This window comes from Delphinapterus leucas, chromosome 5 (assembly GCF_059928025.1).
Source record: "Delphinapterus leucas isolate spDelLeu-1000000601 "Yukka" chromosome 5, BTC_Dleu_Yukka2, whole genome shotgun sequence".
NCBI classification, from domain to species: domain Eukaryota; kingdom Metazoa; phylum Chordata; class Mammalia; order Artiodactyla; family Monodontidae; genus Delphinapterus; species Delphinapterus leucas.
Window position 1 is genome coordinate 107939152 of NC_143133.1, and position 25050 is coordinate 107964201.

Consider the following 25050-nt stretch of genomic DNA (forward strand, 5'->3'; position numbering starts at 1 on the left):
CATCAACACTGGGGATTAGGGTTCCAAGATATGAATTTTGGGGAGACACAAACCTGCAGTTCATAATAGAAGAATAACATTTTTCACCATTCCTGTGAAAACTGTTTCTCTTCATCTCAGGTGGCGATCACACATACCCCTTCATCCTTGCTAGGATCCTGGGAGTCATTCTTTCCTCCTTTCTTCACCAATCCCTCACATCATTTTTCCTTCCTACACGGCTCCCAAATATTTCTATCCCTACTCCTTGGTTCAGCTTTCACTTTCTCTTGCCTGGGCACCTGCCACTGCCTAGTAACAGGCTTTCTAACTCCAGTCTTTACTGCTCCCCTCCTTCCAGTCATCACTGTTCTCACAGGTGTGGAAGTAAATGAAGACCATGTGGGCACATGCAGTCTCTTAAGGTGCCAGGGTGCCCACACCATTCACAGTGCTCACCGACCTCCTTCCTTGACAAGATAATGCTCCTTCACAGGGCACACAAGACTGACCCTGCCCGAGCCTCCAACCTTGTCTTTGCCATTTCGTCTGCACACCTGTTCCTCAGCCACATCATGACTTCTCTGGGTTCCCTACCTGTATGGTGCTGGTGCTTCTTTTTTGTTAAACAGTGTTATTGAAACATAATTCACAAACCATACAATTCAGCACAGAATTCAATAGTTTTTGGTATATTCAGAGTTCTGCAACCATCACTACAATCTGAGAATATTTTCATCATCTAAAAAGAAACCCCCAGGCCCATTACCATTCACTCCTCATGCCCCCATCTCCTCATTCCTAAGCACCCATAATCTACTTTCTGATTCTATGGATTTGCCTATTCTGGACATTTTATATAAATCAAATCATACAATATGTAGCATTCTGCAACTGGCTTCTCACTTAGCATGTTTTTAAGGTTCATACGTGTTGTAGCACATATTAGTACTTCATTCCTTTCTGTGGCTGAGTAATATGCGGTTGTATGGATATATACCCCATTTTGTTTATTCATTCATCAGTTAATGGACATTTGAGTAATTTCTACTTCAGTGTTGCTTCTTACTACTATATTTTCCCCCATGCTGTTTCTCAGCCTGAAGTGGTCTTTCTGACCACTCTTTGGTGCTGTGACCTCCAGGTAGGCAGTGATATTTCTGATTCATCATTCCCTAGTGTCTAGGAGAATTCTGGCTTTGGTGGATGCATAATACATGTCTGTTGAGTGAACTGTGGCTTGGTATGGAGCTGCTCCTATTGGAATTGAGTTCTCAGACACAGAGTAACTTCTCTGGGGTGAGTGGTGTCACAGATGCAATCTCCACTGCCATCTCCACCACCATCACTTAATGTAAGACTTACAGAATTTAGGCATCACTTAACCTCTCAGAATTGTCTCTCTGTGTTGCATATGTGTTACCTCATTAATCCCTACAACATCCCTGAGGTTGATACTATTATCACTCCTCATTTACAAACAAGAAAACAGATCTAGAGTGACCAACCTGCCCCCACACAGGTAGTGAACACGAGCACAGGAATTTAGACACAGGTCCTCCACATCTATATCTCTGCTTTAAACTTAACACCATGGTGTCATGTACACACTGCTATATTTAAAATGGATAACCAGAAAGTACCTACTGTATAGCACAGGGAACTCTGCTCAATATTATGCAATTAAATGAGAAAATAATTTGAAACAGAATAGATACATGTATAACAACCACTTTACTGTACACCTGAAACTATCACAACATTGTTAAACAACTATAGTCCAATATAAGATAAAAAGTTAAGATAAATAAATAAATAAACTTAACACCATGGTGCCTCCCCTCCTGTGGAATCCCAGAGTTCATCTTTCTACTTTTATCTCTTTTTTTTTTTTTTTTTTTTTTGCCGAGCTGCACAGCATGCAGGATCTAACCCCAACCAGGGGTCGAAACTCAGGCCCCCTGCAGTGGGAGTGCAGAGTCTTAACCACTGGACCACCAGGGAAGCCCCTTTCTACCTTTATAGTTCTTACCACATTCCACCTTGCTTTATAGTCATTTATGTCTCTCATATCTCCCACTATTTTGTTTTTTACACATATACATTTAATAAATGGTTCTTAAATGGAACTGAATCCTGTTTTACTTTCCTGGCCAAATAAAACAGACATCTACCAAAGTTTAATCCATTTTTTAAAAAATCTACACTTCATTTGTTTTTGTAATCAATTTAGCATGAAAAAATGACAACTGAATTTTCTAAAATATACCTGTATGAATATGTTTGAAAAGTCAATTAATTTTTAATTGATTTTATTACAAGAAAACATTTCATCTGGCACTAAATTAGTTGGTATTTGAGTAGAATAAATGCCAAAGTAAATAATTAAGTTGCCTATTATGTGGAATAAAGGTATTTATCAAGTCTAAGGAATATAACAGATCAAAAGGTGGTTTATTCCCCCTCCCCCAGCAGTTCTGTTTATTGATAGTTCTTCCTAACCAATTCTTTAATGATTTCACCTGTCAGTATAAGTTTGGCTTTCCAAACGTGGTTTGCATAAGATGTCTACATCCCTTTAATTCAGATTCTAGCCATTAAGTACATATCTGGTTAAACAGTTAACCAAATTATATAATTAGCAATGGGTTCAGATTACTTCAAATAAGTCACCACTACTCTCAAGAAATGATAGGTGTCATATAAATAAATGATAAACTGAGATAAGCAAACATGCATTTTGGCTCATTTTATTTTATTAACGTGTACTCAGGATACCAACATACCTCATAAAATATTAAACAACTCCCGTTTTTATTCATTCAACAAATTTGTATTGAGAACTTATGTGCCAGGCACCACGCTAGGTGCTACAAGAAATATCAATAAAACAAAACGAAGCAAACAACAAAAAACAGAGCGAGAAAGAAATCCTTGCCCTCATGAGGCCAGTGTGAGTTGACACAGGATAAAAATGTATAAGTAAATGTATGCAATGTCAAAAGGTGATAAGTGCTACAGAGAAAGAAAACAAGGATGGGGAATAGTGAATGCAGGGCATGGGTGCTGCAATACTAAACAGCTTCACTGCAAAGGTAACATTTGAACAAAATATTAAGAGAGGTAAGGGAGAAGCTGCATGAACCTCTAGGGATGGAGGTGGGAGGGCAGTGTTCCAGGAAACAGAAGAGAATATTCAAAAGCCTTGGCATGGTCACGGGAAACAGTCCTGGAGCACAGTTAGAGGGGGAACAGTCATTGCAGGAGAGCAGGTCAGCAAGGTGACGGAGGCAAGCAGATGGGGTAGGGCTTTGTCAGCTGCCGGTCAGGACTTTGGCTTTCCTCTGGGTGAGATGGGAAACCACTAGAGGCTTTGGAGCAGAGGACCGCATAACATGACTTACTTTGAACAGGATACACGGCGCTCAGACTAAACTCCAAAAGGGCAAGGACAGATGGCAGCGTAGTTGGAGGCTATTGCTACTCGGGCAATGAGAGTGGCCTGTGCCAGGAGTGGATGGAATGAGAAGGCTGTGGGGACCTGAGAGAAGAGAGAAGAATGTGATGGCTCAGGGTTTGTGGCTTGAGCCACTAAAAGGATGGGCCTGCCATTAACTCTCATGGAAGAGTACAAGGTAATGGGCAAGGTTGGTGGTGGAGAGGATGCCCACGAATTTAGATTTGGCATGTGAACTGCGAAATGCCTATTAAACATCCAGGTGGAGGTGTTGGGTGGAAAGTGGGATATAAACAAATCTGAATTTCATGAGAGAGATCTAGCCTGGAGATACAAATTTGGGACTCACCAGCATAGGAATGGTATTTAAAATCTTGAGCTCAATTACAGCAATTAATGCACAGAGGGAAGCGGTCTAAGCCCTGAGCTCCGAAACGCAGCAACTTTACAAGGTCAGGGAGAAGAAGCAAAAACAGCGAAGAAGACTGAAAGGGAACAGTCAATGAGGGAGGAAGGAAAGCGAGTGCTTGTAGTTTGCTGGAAACCAAGCTAAGAAAGTGTTCCAAGGAGGAGAAGTAATCAGCTGAGTCAATGTTACTGACGAGCCATGTAAGATGAAGGCTGAGAAGTGACCACTGAATTGAGCAACAAGGAGATCGCTGGTCCTGAAGATCAGAAGTAGTTTTGGTGCAGTGGTTGAAAAGAAAGTCTACTTGCAGCACTTTTAACAGAGGACAGGAGGAGAACTGGAGACAGTGAATGCAGACAGCTTTTTCAGGGAGCTGCGACTGGAAAAGTGGAGCAGAGAAGTGGGGAGGCGACAGAAGGAAGCAGGGAGTCCATGGTCAAGAGAACTTGTTTTCAAGATGAGAGAGAGAACACAAGTTACTATGCTGTTGAAATGATCTAGTAGGACAAAAATGGTGAGGCAAGAAAGGGAATTGCTAGAGCTGCATCCCTTTGTGAGAGGGCATGGGATCAGTGTGCAGGTGGAAGGGCTCGACTTGCATGAGACTATGGTCAGTCTTTGGCAATAAAGAGAACCAGGTGGAAGCTGCTAGGTGGGGACATGTGGTGGGGGTGGGAGAGCTGGTGGATTGATTCCTGCTTCAACTGAGAAAGCTTGAAGCAAAGTCATCAGCTCAAAGTGAGGCAGGGGCCAGGGGTGGGGGAAGGAGGAAGTACAGCAGACTTGTGGAGAAAAAAAAAGGTGTGGAATTGCAACCTGTGATTGTGGGGAGAATGAATGGGGAGGGAAATATGACATGCCTGCAGGCAGCAATAGGGGCGCATTCAGGGTCCCACAGCCTGCATAATAGACATTCTTGCTTCTAAAACTAGAAAGCAGCTACCCAGCCAATACAGTGTTTTAGAAAAATCAAACCCTTTTAAGCTGGAATTGTTACCGTTTCATGGGGTTGCACCTGACCGGTCAATAGAAGAAAATCGATAGGAACACAGATGATGCAAAAACCTAGAATCCACCAATAATGAGTAAGTAAGGAATGAATGGGAACTTCTCTCCCGCTGCTGCTGCTGATTTAAAATACAAGTCTCTGTTCATATTTTTCACAGTGTAAACACGGACTGTTATGCACTGTCATTACTATGTTTAACTAAACCGTAAACCTAAAACACGCTAGAAACAGAACGTCAGCAGGCAGAGATGCAAGCTGATGAGCATGATTAAAGGTGAGCTAAAAAACTAACAGGCACAGAAGAGTGAGCAGATTTCAGTTCTGTTTCTACTTTCATTGTACAGGATAACGCACTTATGGTATTGTTTAAACTACAGATGTCCGTGCAGGAAGCACTGGCTCAGCACAAGCTTTGCTGGGAGCAGAGGACCACCGTGCTGCACCTCCTCCCTTTCATACAGGTGGGACCTTGAGGAGATACTTAACCTCTCGGAGGCTCATTTCTCTGTCCACAAAACGGGCAGCAGACCAGTTTCATTTCGTCTTTAAGGGAAAAATGTGATAGTACGTGAAAGGAGCTGGTACATGTTATTTCTTCATTTTCATTAATTCACGGCCTCAAATGTTTTTTTAAAAATTTAACTTAATGGATAAACTTTTCTTTAAGTATACACAAAAAAATAATACGTGCTTTCCTACAAATTCAATAAATTAGATATTTTCCGAGAAAAAAAAATCACTGACAACTTGGAAAGCTGCCACTGATTGTCTTCATTTGTGGAAAAATCACTGCCTCCCAAATTAAGATATCTTAAGCTCCCAGAAATTCTACACAAAAATGTGATTCATGTAATATACAATAAACACATATAGGTATACATATGACATGTAAAATATATATAAATGTTTATATGCATATATTAAAAAATGTTTCTTCCAACAGCTCCCTAGAATAATTACAAACGAGGAAAAGAATTAACTTAAATGTAATAAATCAAAGCAAAGCATTGGCTTATATCTCTGTATGTAAGCTATACCTATAAATGTCAACATTTTTAGATAATATAAAGACAGAACTGTAAGCATATCAGTCTAATTTTATGCCAAAATTATATTTGTGTAATACTAGGCCTCCATGTAATGCAGTCATTACTTGCCCATGCTTAAATTTCACAAGCATATGGGACCACATACTTAATTGTTCTTCATAGTGCCCCAAACTCAGTTGATACTTTTCAAAGTAAAACATCTGAGGGACCTCCCTGGTGGTCCAGTGGGTAAGACTCCACGCTCCCATGCCGCAACTAAAGATCCCACAAGCTGCAGCTAAGACCCGGTGCAGCCTAAATAAATAAATATATATTTTTAAAATCTGATAAAATGCTCAGGGTCTGATGTAAGCTAAAATAACTCTCTCACCAATGGAAGCCACATTAGTTTACTACTGTACATTCAATCTAACATGAATCATGTCCCTACTATATGCCAGGCATAAACAAAAGACAAGAAGCACACAGTCTAGTGGTGGAGATGAACAAGAATAGTAGTAAGTACCATCAAAACGTTACAATAAGAGAATGCTGTAATAGAAGAACACCCAAAAGAAATAAGCTGATGAAAAACAGCATCCCATAAAATATTTAATACCTTCAGAATATTTCATATGTTTGGACACTTAGATAATTCTACCTTTTATAGTTTTTTAAAACATATTTCTTGTTCTTCAGCTCTGGTGGTCTGTTTGCTCCTTTTATCATACATTTTTAAAACTGGCATTTAACACTGAGTTATGGGCCATGTCACTAAACCTGACTCAGAAAAAAACGTATCAATACCTTGAATAATGTCTCAAAGTCATTCTTAACAGGGTGAGGAAAAGCGTATCAGTTTAGAAGACCTCTTACGGTTTGCTTCTAAATTCTTTTTTCCATGCAAGAAGCTCCTCACGAATAATGGATGTTCTGTGGCTTACGAAAGCAAGCTACACACACGAGGGGAAAGTAATAATTCTGCTAAGGTACAAAATGAAAGCCATCAGCAGGCTCTAAGGGGGAAACATCAGACTGAGAAATAATGTATCTACAGGAGCATATCTGAGTTTTCCAAATGAATGTGGGCCATTTAAAAACAGTAATTTTTCTATCCTTCAGTCGACAGATTAATTAGATCAGGGTAAAAAGGTGGCAGCCATAATTCCAGTGCTAGTTCTTAACAGATTGCCCCAACCACTTTTTTTTTTCTTTCTCTTTTTGGTCTCTGTCAAAGGATACAGAAACAAAGGGCTTGAGGTCTGATAAAAATACTATGCATGTATTAGGAGCATAATAAACCTTTTCCTCCAAAGAAAAAAGGTGGAGGACACAGAGATGTCATCCTCCCTGGACACTTGCTTTCTGAACTACAGAAGGTCTCCATTTCCTGACCCCCTAGCACTCTGGAAATCTTGTGTTTCTTACCCTTTCCAGAGTTACAAAGGAGTTGTTAGTAAAGCAGGCTGGATTTCTCTAAGATCACTTCCTACTACAAAATTGTATAGTCTAAGTATTTTAGTTTCTAAGAAAAGCTTATTTATATTTTAGGACAATGCTTTCAGAAAAGTTAGGTGCATTTTTCTGTGAGAGAAACAAAGGAACACTATTGTAAGTGGGTAAACAGCAATGTCCATTTGGGATTTATTTCTGTTCGTTTCAGCTTCGCATTTCCTCAAAGAGATTGTCGTCAACACAATCTTCATGCCCTCCAAATCCAGGTGTTGCCTTAACACTTACTCTGTAATTTGCCCAACATAGATACTATCATTGAGGCAATTGCCTGGTTTTTGCGCCTGGACCTCTTACCAGAGTGCAAGTTCCACACGTGTAGGATCATTGTCTTGGGCACCACTAGAATTCTAGCATAGTATCAATACATAGCACCTAGCGTGTAGGATCTGTTCAGTAAATTTCTATGGAATCAATGAAATGCCGAGTCCCTCTTCTTCCAGGTTGCCTCCCTAGAGGCTCTATCTCACACTCTTTGCATGAATTCTTATCAACCTGTTATCATGCAAGGTAGTCTTTGTTCCCAGATTTATGATGTTAGTTTTCTATGCCAACATAATCTATAAACTCTTTGACCACACCAGTCAAACCCTTAGCTCCCTATAGGAGGTATTCAGCAAATACTTGGTAATCAAATTTTGGCTCCAGATACCTTAAAATACTCATCTTAGATCATGTAAGCCCTTTCAGGAATTAAATCTCATCATGATTTTAGAGTGATTTGAGAAAAACTGCTTATGAACTCTACTACTGCAACTACTTGGTAGAGGAAAGCATTTGCAATTAAACTTGCCATTTGGTGCCATTCAAAACTACTTGGGGTTCTATCAAATAAGGATCTCTTGAGATACTTTCAAAGCCTATTTTATGGAAAATCTCCAAGACCTGATAAAAATGCAAAACAAACATCACTGGATCTCAGTGAGAGACCAGTTTAAACTAACACCAACTTATCTAATTAGAGTCAGGGTCAAAATCTTAGCACCTGGGGCTTCCCTGGTGGTGCACTGGTTGAGAGTCCGCCTGACGATGCAGGGGACATGGGTTCGTGCCCCGGTCCGGGAAGTTCCCACATGCCGCGGAGTGGCTGGGTCCATGAGCCATGGCTGCTGAGCCTGCGCGTCCGGAGCCCGTGCTCCGCAACGGGAGAGGCCACAACAGTGAGAGGCCCGCGTACCACACACAAAAAAAACAAAACCTTAGCACCTTTGAAATGTCTACCTTTTGGAGCAAGGATCGCACTTTATCAAAGGAATAATGGCACGATGGATATCAGAAGTAAAAAAATACATGTTGGAATTTATGGGTTTTCTTTCATTTTAACTGTGTGTGTATAGGAAAGAAAGAGGGAGAGAGAGAGAGAACAAACGTCCACAGTTCCTGTTGAAATCAAATGCTTTCACTATCAGAGTTCAGCTTTGAAAGGTGGCCTCTACAGAAGAGTAGTTAGGCAGCAACATTTTTTTCTAGCTTACTTCTAAAGAGCATTTGAAGGAGCTCCAGAAAGAAAATCCAGTAAGTGGCTTATATTTGAAACTAAAATTATTATATAGGCTTTTAATGGAATTGCATCGATACCCTTGCTTTTGTTTTTTCCTAAGAAATGGTCACATTACAAGTCATAAACTGCCAAAAGAGAACTGCATTTTGAACCCCCCATAGACTCTTGTACCATAATTTTTCTATCATATAAACAAACAGAAACATAACTTTTTTTAATATTTAAAAAATCCAAAGAACAATTTTAATATACAGTAAAGGATAAGCCTAATAATATAACTGCCTGAGCCATTACCTTCCTGTTTCTAGCTAGCAGGGGACATTTTTTTTTTCCATACACTGCCCTTATAGATACTTGAAAGCTATAAATTCAGCAGATTGACTTCACCATAACTAGCATTATCCCAGACACACACCACTACCACTGCTACCCCCACTCTTTTTTTTTTAACCAGTTCTATCTCTGGAATATAAGTTCTGTTTAAAATGAACAGGGAAATCATACCTGAAATAAAGAAATAAAATAAGTCACTTGGTTCTTCCAAAATGCTAGAAACAACAACCAGAAAAATAAATTCACAGGTCAGTTGGCAGGGGCTGGGGTTCTCCCCATTTCTTTACCCTCTACCAAGAATACAGTTAGCATAAACAGCCTGCTTTGTTCCCAGTAAATGCTGGCTAGCCTGCAGTCAGGGAAGGACTCCTTTCTACAACAGAAAAGAAAGCTACTTAGAATAGCAATGTTTTTCAGCTTCCCGTAAAACCATTCAGCCGGGCACCCACCAACCAAGCGGCTGCCATGGAAACAGAACTGAAGCTAAAAGATGACGGTACTTACAGTAAAGGGCTTCTCAGCGGCATCTGCAAACAACTCTCTACATTGTTTGCTTTCATTTAAAAATACTGGACCTAACCTTCCTTTTCTCACTGTGGCCTCCCCATAATAACGATGATTCTCCAATCAAGACTAATCATAGAATCTTGAGGCCAAAGATTTGTTTCAGGAAGAAACCTTGAAAAGACCTTGAAAAATTCAGTAGCTACGAAACGTTATTCTGGGAGGAGACACAATGATCACTCTTCCTATAAAGGAAATGATTTCTAAACTGACCCTCTGACTGCCCCCCCCACTGAGGGCCCCAGTCTTAATTCCTACAGGAAAAAGTTTCAAATCTACTCCAGAGCTTTCCACCAAGGGAAAGAGGCTGGAGCCAAATTTTAGAAGAATTCAGGTGAAAAAGTCAGAAGAAATTTATTAAACCAACCATCATAATTTTCCTCCAGTTCTGAAGTGGGAGCCAAATGTTTTCAAGCAGATGTGACTAGAACTTTGCGTCAATGTTCCCTAGCACTCCGGCATCTTCCAACAATAAACAAACAATGAAATCATAAGTGTTACAGAAGAGGCAACTGAGAACCAAAATGAAGGTGGCAATTTTCTAATCCAAATTTTTCTGTTTCCAACAGAAAGTGAAAGGGAACAAGCACCCACGGCACACTCACCTACACACTGTACACCACGAATCTCTCATTTACACATCAAATTCATTGAACCCCCAGAACAACCCTGTGAAGTGGGAGCGATTTTTCCAATTTTACAAAAAAAGAAACAAAGGCTCAAAGAGGGTAAGTAACTTGATCAAGGTCACACAGCCAATGAGGGAGGAGCTGAGATGTGAACTCTGCCTGTCTGACTTGGAATGTATCCTTTGTACTTGACCACACACTGTCTCCCTAAAGAAGAAAACAGTGTGATTTACAATCTATGAAAATGGCATAAGAGACTTTATAGAGATAAGTCCGAGAAGTTTTTATACTTGTCTAAAGCCCAAATAACCAGACCATTTTTCTATGTCATACTTTTATGAAGTAAATGAATGGCAAGTATGTAAGTGTATATCTAGGTTTTTTTTTTTTTTTTTAAGGATCAACTTCTAAGTAATGCCATAAGGTCAGTACAAGTTCGGGCCAACCTCCTTTAAGGAATACTGAATATATTCTGAAATTGATATCTTCAAACAAACTGGCTAACTCTTACTAAAAACAAATTCAAGCACAAGTTGGAATCATATGGTTTTTAGAATAGGACTCCATTTGCTGCCAGACTGGAGATTCTTAGAGTATAATATGTAGTAAGAAATATTGTGACCTTTAAGATTTTAACATAAAGGCAAAACCTGCAACACTTCCCAGAAATTCACCCTCGGCACACAGTTTAGCATATGGTAAGCACGTTCAGGTAGTAAAGACCCTTGGAATCAAGACTAAGAGAACCATTAGTGAAAGGGGTATGGAAAAACTTGGTCAGTTAATTCCATACTTATTCTGGAAAACACCAACCAACCATTCAGCACTATCAGAGCAAACACCATTACATGCTCTAATGTAGTAGGGCTATTTAGGTTTGTAGGAAAATCATCCCTATCTTTATTTTTTTAATAGTTTGTTTTTTTTTTCTTTTTTGGCTGTGCCCTGTGGTTTGTGGGATCTTAGTTCCTCAACAAGGGATAGAATCCAGACCCTCGGCAGTGAAAGCACAGAGTCCTAATCACTGGACCGCCTAGGAATTCCCCTTATCTTTAAAAAACGAATCCTACCTGTTTTTTATGTTTCTTTCATCTTTTTTTAAAAATTAATTTATTTATTTGTTTTTATTTTTGGCTGTGTTGGGTCTTTGTTGCTGCGCGCGGGCTTTCTCTAGTTGCAGCGAGCGGGGGCTACTCTTCATTGCAGTGCACGGGCTTCTCATTGTCATGGCTTCTCTTGTTGCAGAGCACGGGCTCTAGGAGTGTGGGCTTCAGTAGTTGTGGCATGAGGGCTTCAGTAGTTGTGGCGCATGGGCTTAGTTGCTCCACGGCATGTGGGATCTTCCCGGACCAGGGATCGAACCCGTGTCCCCTGCATTGGCAGCCGGATTCTTAACCACTGTGCCACCAGTGAAGTCCTGTTTCTTTTATCTTAATAAAGTTATTTTCCTCCTCCCTTGCCATCATGCTCTGAACCTTCACTTCTTGTATCAAAAGGACCACCCCAACTACTCTTTTAGCAGCCCCTCTGCCCACTTCTAATTCACTGTATTTAACGTTCGAGAGAGCTATCTTAGGTTTTGTGAACCAGTGTAAAGGAAGAGTAAACTGGGTGAGAATTAGAGGGTTTGTTTGGAAGGAAAGAAACTTTAGTGCCCAAATTTTACACCATCTAATGACAAAGTTCCCTTTGTATATTTCCTAGTTTTAAGCTATGGTCCAGCCTGCCGAGTAGGCTAGAATTGAGTCCAGAATAAGTAGGCAGTTCTGTGCTGCAGAAACCTTAAGATGTTGCTTTCTACAGCTACACCTATTTTCACCATGACAAGGAATCAAAATTTTCATTTTCAAACCAACATCAATCCTACATGAAAAGCAATGAGAAAATATTTTCCAACACAGTCTTCTTAGCAGAGGGAAGTCTCACTTTTACAGCCGAGAAATCCTCTGAATAAGTTATATGCCTGGGGCTATTTAGAAATGGAAAGCATGCCGTCCGTTTGAATCATTTAGGGCAACACTTTTAAAAGGAAAGCGATATTGGCAGAGGCAAATACCACAATTAGATTTTCCTGTTTAAAAGGCACCTGTTCCTGAAACACAGCCAAGACTTGTTACACTAACATATACATAACTGATTTGCAAGTTGTTAGAACAAGTCCTTAGTTTAGGAGGACTTACAGCAAGATACGCAGCAGTCAGAGTCATCAGTTTATCAAAGATACAAACACCCACAGAAGAGTTGTATCTATTGACTGTGCATCGCTACTCCCATTTGTGTGAAACTTTAGAATGAAGGTAGAAAAATCTTTTTGTTACGTTTTCATTTTAAGGTAATTGAATATATTTAGGACCAAAGAGTAATGTCCAGCCCCCAGAGTTAACAAATGTTACTTGGTCATGTTGGCCTCAGATCCCCTTAATATATGGAAGTAAAACATAACTTAAAATCTCTTTTGTTCCTGGTCCCAGGCCCCAACCCCCTCCCTCTTGCCTGCCTTTCTTCTCCACCACCCCAGGAAAATATTATGACGTATTTAGCCTGGGTCCTTCCAAGCCATGGTTTTAGACTTTGTATCATAGACAACCAGCAATATTGTTCAGTATGCTGTAAAAACTTTATATAAGTTATAGCATACTAAATACATCATCCTGCAATTTGCTTTTTTCACCCGGTATTGATTTTAAAATCTAGCCAGGCCTTAGTTTTTCTTATTCTTTTTTTTTTTTTAGCTCATTAATCCTTTCCTAAAGTTTTTGTTTTTAAAAGATTATCATTGTACCATTTAACATTACTATTTCTGATTGCAAAGATAAATTGTACATACCCTCAAAACTTTCAGATAAATGCCTATTTTCTCAGACTATTCATTTCAGTTTATATATTATAACCATTAGGGTGACCAAGTAAGTTCCCAGATAGAATAACAGATGTGTGAGTCAATTCCTTCTTTGCCCACAGACCTCATCTCCAACTATGAGAAAGGAATGTGCAGCAAATGCTTGACATTTAGGTCTAGAGACTTAGGCATAACTGTTATTCCAAGAACAGGGTTTCTTGACACCAAAAGAGTATAAACTCTGGAAAAAAGAATTTTTAAATTACTAAAACTTAAAATTATTCATGACAGGGCTATATCTAAGCTTTCAGAAAAGAAAAGTCTGCAAGATGACTTAAAACTACTAATTCATAGGAATAGATCCTTCCAAAAGACAAAGCAAAGGAAGAAAAAAACAAAATCATATGTCAGATTTATTGTACACTATAACACAAGACAGGTTTTAAAGGCACAGGAAACTTCTGTTTCACAGGGAATGCATAAAAGGAATCCCTCCCTGAAGAGTTCCATAAGCTGCGAAATGCTGATGAACTGTATGCATGTAGAACTTCTTATCTTTTTCTTACATCCAGAGAGATGATATTCTTTCAAAGAAACATCTTTGTATTTTTTTGCAAATCTCCGGGGGTGTCAGTTAAACTGGGACTGGGACCAGCGAGTAAGGGAAGTTGTCTGTAAGCATTTATCATCAAGTTATATGGCTTGCATGGGGAGCCAGCTGTCTTAAATAACCATCCCCTCCCTGGGGCCACAAGTCTGGGCAAGAATGCTACTCATGTCAGAAACTCATGTCATGAGATTAGATTTGAATGGAAAAGCAAAGGAAAGTGGTCTCTTTTCTCCATCTGGGATTGATTATTCCCTTCCCAACAAGGAGACTGTTATTTAGCCTGAAAAGAAGAGCCTCCTTCCTTCTGGGCCATTTTCCAATCCATCGTGGCACCTGAATGACTTAAAGAATACCCTGCCACAGCACGGCTTTAAGACCGCTCAGCCTCTCTCCAGGAAGACGTTTTGGTACATTATTTCTCCATCAATATCAACAGAAGTTACCCTTAAATTCTTGTGGTGTGGCAAGGTACCCTGGAAACCTAAGCAGGTGGCTGAGGCCAGATGGAATATCAAGATGGGGGCTTAGGTAGGTTGGCATGAGCTTGGAGCAGCAAGGAGGATGGGGAAAACACCTGGCACCTGGAGACTGTGTCTATCTTTCTCCATATTGTACCCAGAGCACCAGCACCATGCCTGAGTGTAGACACACAGGGAATATTTATCCAATGAATGAGAGGATGAGCAGCACAGAGGCAGGGGCTCCAGGTTCAGCGGCTCATAGCATTAGACTCACGGGGGGTGGGGGGCAGCTTTTACTACTACATCATGGTGATGGCCATGGACCACCAGGGGGCTTAGAAAACAGACATGATCAGAAGGGGAGAGGGTGGCATGACTGCACAGTAGTAATAATTTGAACACCAGCAGGATCCCAAATGTAAGTAAATGTTATCACCACAATAAACCCCACCCACCTATCCCCTACTACCATAGCTGTTTGGCTCTAGCAACTTAAAAGACTTGAATGGAACATTCCCAGCTTACAGTCAGGACAAAGATAACTGGGACCCCATGTAGACCCCAGTATCAGGAGCCCTGCAGACAGGAAGAGTATGCTCAGAGAACAGGGAAGGAGCTAAGGAGGGAACAGGCAGGAATACTTCCACTTACTAAAACATAAAGACACGTGAGAACGGGTTACGGTAATCATTCTACATGTAGGACAGCAAATGATTTAACTATAGACAAACTATATATTAAATTCATTCGGTGATTTTTTTTTTTTTTTTTTTTTTTTTTTTTGCAGTACGCGTGCCTCTCACTGTTGTGGCCTCTCCCGTTGCAGAGCACAGGCTCTGGACGTGCAGGCTCAGCGGCCATGGCTCACGGGCCCAGCCGCTCCGCAGCATGTGGGATCTTCCCGGACCGGGGCACGAACCTGTGTCCACTGCATTGGCAGGTGGACTCTCAACCACTGCGCCACCAGGGAAGCCCCATTCGGTGATATTTTAAAAAACTAAATATGAAACCTTCACAAATGTGAGGTCTAGGCCAACTAGCCCACAAAGTCTGCACCAGCACCTCTACTGGCTGGTGACAAGTCCTGGCAGGGGACCGAGGACGATTCCTTCTTCACGGTCTGGTTGGTAAAGGGCAGCCCTGTTCCTCATCTCCATTTCTCATGTGTTCTGCCTTGGTCTGGCCTGAGTCCCAATTCCTCATCATAGTGACACAGTTGACGTCTGAAGAACAGGGGCATGAATGGCGCAGGTCCACTTATACGTGGATTTTTTTCAATAAATACTACAGAACTACATGACCCGTGGTTGGCTGAACCTCGGATGTGGAACTGTGGGTGCGCAGGGCTGACTGTGGGACTTCAGCATCGGTGGACTTCAATATTCACAGCGGGTCCTGGAGCCAGTCTCCCCTCGGGTACTGAGGGATGACCTTACTCTTCTCCTTCCCCTCCTACTACAGGGGAAGAACCTTCTCACAAACCAAGACATTAGTTCCATCTTTAATATCCCATTTTGAAATGGCAGTTGCTGCTTTTGCACAGTATGTGGTGCTTTTCTTCATTCCTTCCTGAATAAACAGTACTCAGAATGGCAGCCAGCACTCTCTCAGGGAACCAGCTTTGGCTGAAATATTCCCAGGTTAAATAATCTCACCAACAGAGGAACCTCATGAACAAAGCTTGTGATTTTTTTTTTTTTTTTAAGTGCCATCTTCATTTTAAAAAACTATTTCAAGGGCTTCCCTGGTGGCGCAGTGGTTGAGAGTCCGCCTGCCGATGCAGGGGACACGGGTTCGTGCCCTGGTCCGGGAAGAGCCCACATGCCGCGGAGCGGCTGGGCCCGTGAGCCATGGCCGCTGAGCCTGCGCGTCCAGAGCCTGTGCTCCGCAACGGGAGAGGCCACAACGGTGAGAGGCCCGCATACTGCAAAAACAACAACAACAACAAAAACCTATTTCAAGATCTACTCAGAAAAACGGGGTTCTGAAATGATCACGTTCCTATTTAGAAGCAGTCCGAGCTTCTGACAAATGCAACTGGTCTGGGTGTGGCTCGGCAGGCGCAGTTGTAAAGAGGTGGACAGGACCATGTTCTAAAAAGAGAAGCATTCTTTTTACATATTCTCTGCAGTGGACACTCCTTAGGAGACCACCTTGGGAATATGAACAGCAAGAAGCAACCACATCGTGAAGCGACCCAACAATGGGAACAGATTCCACCCCAGGACAAACAGGATGCTGGTGGCGACTCAGGAGGGGAAGTGCTATGCTCAGCAAAGAGGGCTGCCGGAAGGACGTCCTGAAACCCGCCCGGTGGACGTGTGCATTTGCCTGTGCCCGCCTGTGGTCTGTCCGAGCAGGAGGCACTCTCATCTGTGGGGTGGTGATGGGATTCCCAGGCTCATTTCCTGGGCGCTGCTGATGCGGGGTGTTGAAGGACCACTCCTGCTAAACAAGTCACGTTTTGTTGTCCCCGCCTTCTTTGCCTTCAGTACTGTGGCATTAACAATCATGGGAGATTCATAACCCTTTCCACTTCACAAGAGTTCTGCAATCCTTCCCTCTTAAATCATCAACATCCACTGTGGGATAAATCATTTGAATTTTACTCTCATCACTGCCATGAGCTGCAGGTGTAATAAACCCCCTTCTGCTCCCTTTGTTTGAATTGGCTTGGCTCTCTCCTCTCCCAACCTCATCCAGGAGCAGCACTCCTATTAAAATTCATGATGTTTCCCTCAATGCAAGTGTCTGATTGCAGCTGTCAGTTTCCCAGTTCAAGGATTTTCTTACCGCCTGAGAGGACAATGCGAGGCTTGCACTGCTAAGGAAATAGGTCAAGCTCAATTTCTCTGTTTTAGTTCTGCTGCCAAAAGTGCAGGTTTTTCCTTCTAGAAAATACACATCCTTCTGGGTAGGCTCAGCACTCAAAAAGAGGTGAAGGGGGCATGCTTCTTTCCCTCCGCAAGGGGCCCTGCTGTGGCTTCCTCACACAATGCCTCAGGAACCTTTGTTCCATCACTGGTGACACCCTGGAAGAGCCTGTCTTTTTGCTCTCTGTGTTGTTCTGTTTCACAGACGTAGATACCAAACAAACTGACCACATGAGAACTAAAGATAGGGTATCCCACACTGAAAAGATTCGTAATGTCCTGAAGTCCACAGTCATTCTGCTGAGTTGGTTTTTTCATCCTGAGCCACCTGGAGAATGAAGGGCAGCAGAGCGGGAACCACCAGGCCTGTCTCACACTGAAGCTCAGATACATCTCCCTGACCCACCTTTCCCTGCCCCCTCACTCCGCACATGCTTACGCTTTTCTACTTTTGGCAAATGCTGTGGAAACACTTTATAAGAGGGAAGGAAGAGAAGAACAGAACATTCTTTTTTTTTTTAAATTAATTTATTTATTTTTGGCTGTGTTGGGTCTTTGTTGCTGTGCGCAGGCTTTCTCTAGTTGCGGTGAGCGGCAGCTACTCTTCACTGCAGTGCATGGGCTTCTCATGGTTTCTCTCGTTGCGGAGCTCAGACTCTAGGTGCGCGGGCTTCAGTAGTTGTGGTACGCAGGCTTCAGTAGTTGTGGCTCGCGGGCTCTAGAGCGCAGGGTCAGTAGTTGCGGCGCGTGGGCTTAGTTGCTCCGCGGCATGTGGGATCTTCCCGGACCAGGGCTCGAACCCGTGTCCCCTGCATTGGCAGGCGGATTCTTAACCACTGAGCCACCAGGGAAGTCCAAGAAGAATGGAACTTTTTTTTTTTTAACATCTTTATTGGAGTGAACGGAACATTCCTGATCTCCCAAAAAGACAATAAAATTCAGAACTATTGCTGAATTACTGAATGTAACTGGAAGGGACAGAGCGTGTCTGTGATGTCAAATCCACGCCCACCCCATTTTACAGATGTGGAAACGGAAGCTTAGAGAAGATAGGTGAATCCCCGAAGGCACAAATGCAGTGGCGGGGTTAGAAAGAAGCCAGGTCCCCTGACTCCTAGGGGCTCTTTCTACTTTACCCCCAATACAGGAAAAGGAGAGAGGCATGCCACAGAGAGACAGACAATTGAATACTTTGAATCCAGCTAATTGTTCTTGTACTGCCAGGCAAAGATGAGAAAAGCAAGGCATCCCCTAAGTAAAAAAAAATTTTTTAAAAAGCACTTGCTAGAGTGAGGAGACCTTCATTCTAATGCCTAAAATTTGTTTGGTAACCTTGAGAAAGTTACTAACTGTTCCAGCTCTCTGTTCTCTCATCCATAAAGCTAGGGGTTTGGGGTATATGATCTGTAGATTCCTTCCTGTCACACACATGCGTATTTCCACACATTCCTTCCACTGAGATTAGCTATGTGGTCCTGGCACTGCATTAGGCACTAAGGGAAGGAAGGTCCCTTTCATCAAAGAGCATTTACGCTTCTTTCCTATTACCTGTTAAGTCAAACATGCAGAACAACAAACAACTTGGAACAAATTACTACGTTACTGAATGCTTACTGCATACAAGGCACAATGCCTGGTGTCGGAGGAGCAGCAACTAAGAGCAAGAAATGAATGACAATCTCTGCAAGCAGGAGATAAGATACGTGCATGTGAGAAGCAAAATAATTTAACAACATTACTGAGCCACATTCTGGACATGTCACAAGAGGGACTCATGTGCTGATTTATCTTCTATCCAGTCAAATGAGGGAGTGGCCTGGAGGACTCTGGAAAAGCCTCCTTAGAGAGGAGGTGGAATGAAGAGGCCAGACTAGCCAGAGTGGCTCAGTTATGACTGTAAAGAACTAGGAGAGAGAGAAGGTACAGGACAGTGGAGGTTGTGGCAGTACTATCTGACACGATTCCTAAGCACACATTTTATGCTATAGCCAATGTTTGAATTTCTAGAACATTCCATGATCACTTTTATTTCTGTATCTTGTTCATGCTTTTCCTACCTCTGTGCCCCGCTCCCAATCCTAGTCTGCAAGCTCTTCTGCCCTTTCAAGGTTAAGTTCAACTCCTATTCTTCTAGAAGATTCATTCCAGTTCATACTGCTATCTCTTTCCTTATGCCTGGCAACATTTACTTTCTACATCAAACATACTGAATTTTAGTTAATTTAATTAACTAAAATTAATTTTTGACCAATTTTATGACGACCTCTTTTATAAGGGTATGTCTTCTATCAAGAAGACTGTAAATTCCTTAAGAGAGATTCAGATAATACAGATTTTTGAGTCACAGAGTTAGAAGTCACCAATGTGATCATTTTAACCCAAACTCCCTTAATTTATACGTCAGTAAACTGGGATACTCCCTTCAGGAGTCCAAATAAGTCAGGAATATATGTTGAGGACATTGTGAATCTGACCACTGTAGGAGAGAGTGCAGTTACTGAAACTGAGAAGCTTTTTTGGTAACTGCTGCTTCAATTTCGGTACTAATCACTTTTACACATGAAAGCTCTCTTCAGAGGTCTCCACCATCAAAAGTACTTGATTTTATGTGGATTGACTAAACTTAACGGTATGTCAAAGTCTTCAGGTACAGGTTTTCAGAAAGGAAGGTTCAGAGACCTAGGTTCTGTTCTTGGTTCTGCCTCTAAATGATGATGAAAATGTGGTCAGGTAACTTAGCCTCTAAATATTTCACTTCCAATTTCCTTCTAGGGGAAATGAAGAAATCAGACCAAGTAATCTATAAAGAACCTTTCCACTATAATATACTATGGTTCATTTCCCACATTACAGGCGACATCTTCATCTTCTATGATCCATGCTACTCCTACTGTCTATGTATTTTGCATCCGCTTCCCTCTTCTCATTGTTTCTAGCCTAATTTTGAAAACTTCTAGTTTCTTGTAAGCTGGACTGAGATCGACGTTTCTCACAGTCACAGTAGTGAGGAAACACTTTTACTGATGTCTCCCCTTCCCCACTCCAAATATCAGCAGGGATATCCCTTTTCCTTTAATTTTCTTTTTCTCTTTCTTTTAACATTACCTGCACCTATGATTGCCTGATAAAATTCAGGACATCTAGTTAAATTTAAATTTCAGATAAGCAACGAATCATTTTTTAGTATAAGTATGTCCCATACATTTTTTCTCTTTCTGAATCTGACAGCTCTAACAGCACAGTCCCGTGTAAGGATTGTTAGAAATTAATTTTTATGTTGGAAATATTCTAATAATTTTCCAGAGGAAAGGTCCTACTTGCGTCAGATGAGAAGTTTCTCTAATCAGAGAGCACTCCTGGATGTGAATGACACTCTCTTCACTTAGAACAGCTGGGGGAGGGGCCTGGGTACGAGGGCAGCCTGGGAGGGGCCAGGAGTCTTTGCCTGCCTAAGCCAAGAAGAGCAAAGATCACGTGTGAAATCTGACCAGCACAAACACAGTGACTCTCCGAGGCGGACCCTCTTGCTTCCTATGTGCAGTGATGGCAGAACAGGCTCTTACTGAGCCCTGGAATGCTCATGGGACCTTCCTTCTCATAACATCTATTAAACAACACATCTCCAGATCACACCAGATCATTTATCTTTGACCTTCCAAAGCAACATCACCTGGAGGAAACGGAGATAGCTCAGCTTGGTAAGCAGCTCAATAGTCAGCTCAGGCTAAAATCTAGAGTTGATCGGTGAGAAATGTGGACTAGCCATTTCAAGAGCACTGGCTGATTACGTGAAGGGCATATACTGCGCTAAGTTTCACTGCCAACCCAGGGCAAAGTTATTCACCTATGAGTGTTAATGGAAGGCTGTTACAGCGTTAGGACTGCAACAGCTGCCACACACACAGAAGTAGAGATCTTGGTTCCTGTCCTGGTCGACTAATACTCTAACGGTAGTTCTACACAGTCCCCTCCATTTTGGGGGAGGGGATGGGGAAACCACAAGATGCAATGTCTTTCTAGCTTTTCCACACAATTATTAGATTTAGGTCTCAAAAGTTAAATGCTGTTGGGTCTTAACTGAAGTCTGTAGTATCATTTGGCTGACAAATAACTAGCAGACTGGTGCCAGGTCAGAAGGCAGATACAAACTATTTTCTTCTGTAACTTTATGGGAAACTGTCCATGAATATTCAATACATGGAAAGAGTCTCTGTTCAGAGTCGCTTGTGTAGCCACAAAGAGAGTCTGCCCTTCCTAAGCCAAGGATGTAACTACTGCAAAGGCCCAAAGAGCTACGGTCTGCAGGCCTGAGGCCAGGCTCCTGAGACGTTCCTTTCCCTTCCCCCCTTCCAGTTGAAATAGGTAATTTGGGGGGGCATTTTTCCCTGAAATGAGAAAAGCACATTTTAAATTGCATTTAACTAACTGATGGTCCTCTGATGAGAGCAATTTATCTCCTGAATATGAAAGAGAATTCCCTCAACCCCACCCTAGTAATGTGTCTCCCAAGAGAATAATGCACCCAGGCAGGCCTGCTGAGCTGCTCTTTAATCAGAGGCTATTTTACATGATCACAGTCATCATTAGGCAGTGTCACGCCCACCATTTATCCCTGTGAGGAAGAACTCTGAAAAGGAGGCAAGGCTCCCTGCCATTCAGAGGGATCTGAAAAAAGCCAAAAGCGCTGCTTTTTAAGGGTTGTCTCCTAACCAGAAAAGGACCAGCAATCAGCCCGGTGAGAGCCCACCTCTTCCTAAGAGTGCACAAAGATTGCATGAGCAGAGAGGACTTTTAAGCACTGCTTGGAGCTGTGCTCTAATTACAAACTCAGATAAAATATGCATTAACATTTGCATTTTAGGTAGTCATTTGGCACACAAAGAAAACAGGAAAATGTTTACTCTTCACAGAAGTCAGCGCCCAGAACTTCACCCCTTCGGAGATAAAACACCAGGGAAATACCCTCCTCCATTTCACAAGCAACTGAAAATGCTCATGTAAAACAAATAATGTTGCCCACCATCGAGTTCTACAAGGATCAAGTTATTAGCCACTGCAGTTGCTGACTGACAGTACACCGTGTAAGGAATTGAGGATGAAAAACGAGATAAGGCACTCTGTGCTTTGGAAAAACAGCCCTCTTAGATAGAGATATCTCAGGAAAACAAAAATTTAGTGAACCCAGATTCTTGCATCTTCCCATACATAGAAAAGCACAGTATCATTAACTGAGATATCTGATCCTTGTGAATAGCAGTAACGTTTTCCCGATATATATACCTGACTACACGTATTCCTTAGCCAAAATCATGCATATACTGGCTTCTCCCTCTACCTCTTTGGAGCAGGCCTCTCAGAGCTACTGAGACATTGTTTCCTGGGCTGTAGTCCTCCAGAAGGTCCTCAAATAAAACCGAAATGCACAGCTCTCACAACGTGCGTTTTTCTTTCAGTCGTGTGAAATATAATTCGTACTTTATAGTAAGACAAGAAAAATTTAAATGTAAAAAATTCTTTTCTGCCCTTTGGCGTCCCCTCTCCCCCTCACTGTGGATTGTATGTCTGCATTATGCATCAACCAAACTTGCCTCATCAGTGGAAATACCTGCTCAACTATAAAGAGCAACAAGAGGATGAGCATCGACAAGAGGACTCCTTAAAAGATAACATTCCAGGGCTTCCCTGGTGGCGCAGTGGTTGAGAGATCGCCTGCCGATGCAGGGGACACGGGTTCGTGCTCCGGTCCGGGAAGATCCCACATGCCGTGGAGCAGCTGGGCCCGTAAGCCATGGCCGCTGAGCCTGCGCGTCCGGAGCCTGTGCTCCGCAACGGGAGAGGCCACAACAGTGAGAGACCCGCATACCGCAAAAAAAAAAAAGATAGCATTCCATCTTGATCTTGTAAGGGTCACATGACCCACCACGATGATGCTTAGATCTGGATTATGTAAACTGTCGATAATAATACATCATTTAACGTACAGCCCTCTGTCTCAAAAGCCTTATATAACTGTGCCTTGACCTCTAATAGGCGGAACAGTTCTCAGAGCTTTCTGAGATGCTCTTCCTGGATTATAATCCTCAAAATTTGGCTCGAATAAAATGTTTCCATGTCTTTCCTAGATGGACTGATTAGTTTTTCATCAACAGTCAACACTAGCAACAAGTGGAACTTTGGTGAGAATTTTAAACAAATACTGTGTTGGCATTAGCATCTGAACTCTCTGCAATGATTAGAATCCAGACTCAGACACTGAGTGACTCAATGAAAATGAACGTAGATAACACTGTAAATATAACTGAAGGATTCAGGGCAGCCCTTTGTGGATTCTAAACAGGAATATAGCCATGTCAAGGTTCAAGGTTTCCACTCGTTTTTTTCCAGGTCGATTTATGTTCTCTCTGAAATAAATTCTCTCCTCCAAGCAACACTCACTATTCCAACCATAAAATGTTTACCATGTGTTCAAGCTAATACACTGTGTGCAGCTGCTTATGGCAACGACTGTGGTAACATGCTCCACATTTAAAAAGCAATTGTTAGCCATTGGAGCAAATTCCCCAACCTAACCAACTTTATGTGGGAACACAAATTAAAAAAAAACAAAAACAAGCCTCAACCCTGAGCAATCTAATCAGCAGCGCTGTATATAAAATTACCACCTAATTTCAGCAAACATCCGTGGTATTTCTAACAGCTGCTAGACCTACAGAACAGAAATAGTGCTAATGCACCCAAAGGTAGACAGAGATCAGAAGAAACCACAGAATTAAACGCTCACAGTTTGAGGACCACTGTCATCTAACTACAAAACCCCAACCATGTCCACAGTTGTTAAGGGTCTTTAAACAAGGAAGTTCCTTCCCTAAAGGTATGTTCCACCATTAAAGACAGAAGGAATATTCATGCCCTCAAGGAACCTTCCCTAAAGGTTATGAATAAACTTGTCTTGGATGACTGAACCCATTTCATGTCTACAAAATCAGAAATTACTCCTGTAAACCAGAACAACTGTTTTCATAAATCAGGGTGATCAAAACAGGAGGGTCTTAAAGAGTGACAAGAACCAAGGGGACTGTCTCCTCTGTATAATGTTATTGCAACTCAAAATTACCCAGAGAGACACATATGATTAATCTACAATCAGATTTCAAATACTTTAAAATAGTATACACACTTATTAATGTGTCTTTAATAGCTGTAAATCTACAGAGTATCTAGAATTACTGCAATTTGCTGACGAATTATAGACTTTTAATTTAGGGGAGGAGTAGGGGGTGGGGAAGGTATGTGCACTAAAGAGAGAACATATTCCTTAGAGCAGTGGTTTCCACCGGAGTTGCATATTTCTTAAATGTTGATGTCCTGGGCTCCAGCTCCGGACCATTTAATCAGACTCTCTAGGGCAAGGGGTCAGCATTTCATCAGTAGAATTCAAAATCTCCACCAGGTGATCCTAATATGCATCCAGGGTTAAGATCTATTATCTTAGAGAGACATTATACCCTAATTTCCAAAGCAAAACTGAGGTTTACCTTTCCATTGCTGGCATAAAAACCGTACAGTAATATCAGGAATAAAATTTGTACGACAAAGGGTTGGAAAGGTGGCTTAATGGTCTGGTACTGTCCCTAACCATGGAAAGTTGAGAAAAATTAAAAATAAAATAACCAACTTCCTAAGATTGATGAGCACTTAATTATGGGCATTCATCTTAATCATGGGCATTTTCTTTATTATTATGAGGTCTGAATGGGAATGCAAGCCAGGGTATTTTAGAAATGGAAAAATCTCATACAAATTAAATAAGTTATTTAAGTGTGTGCCTCACACATATAATCTTCTT

The 25050-nt window shown here is 41.7% G+C and overlaps 1 protein-coding gene across 6 annotated transcripts in view; it reads right to left on the bottom strand.

Moving 5' to 3' along the window:
- The window catches only part of DCLK2 (doublecortin like kinase 2), a 157619-nt gene that overhangs the window by 67820 nt on the left and 64749 nt on the right, over nt 1-25050 (bottom strand). The gene's annotated exons all lie outside the window — the stretch shown is intronic.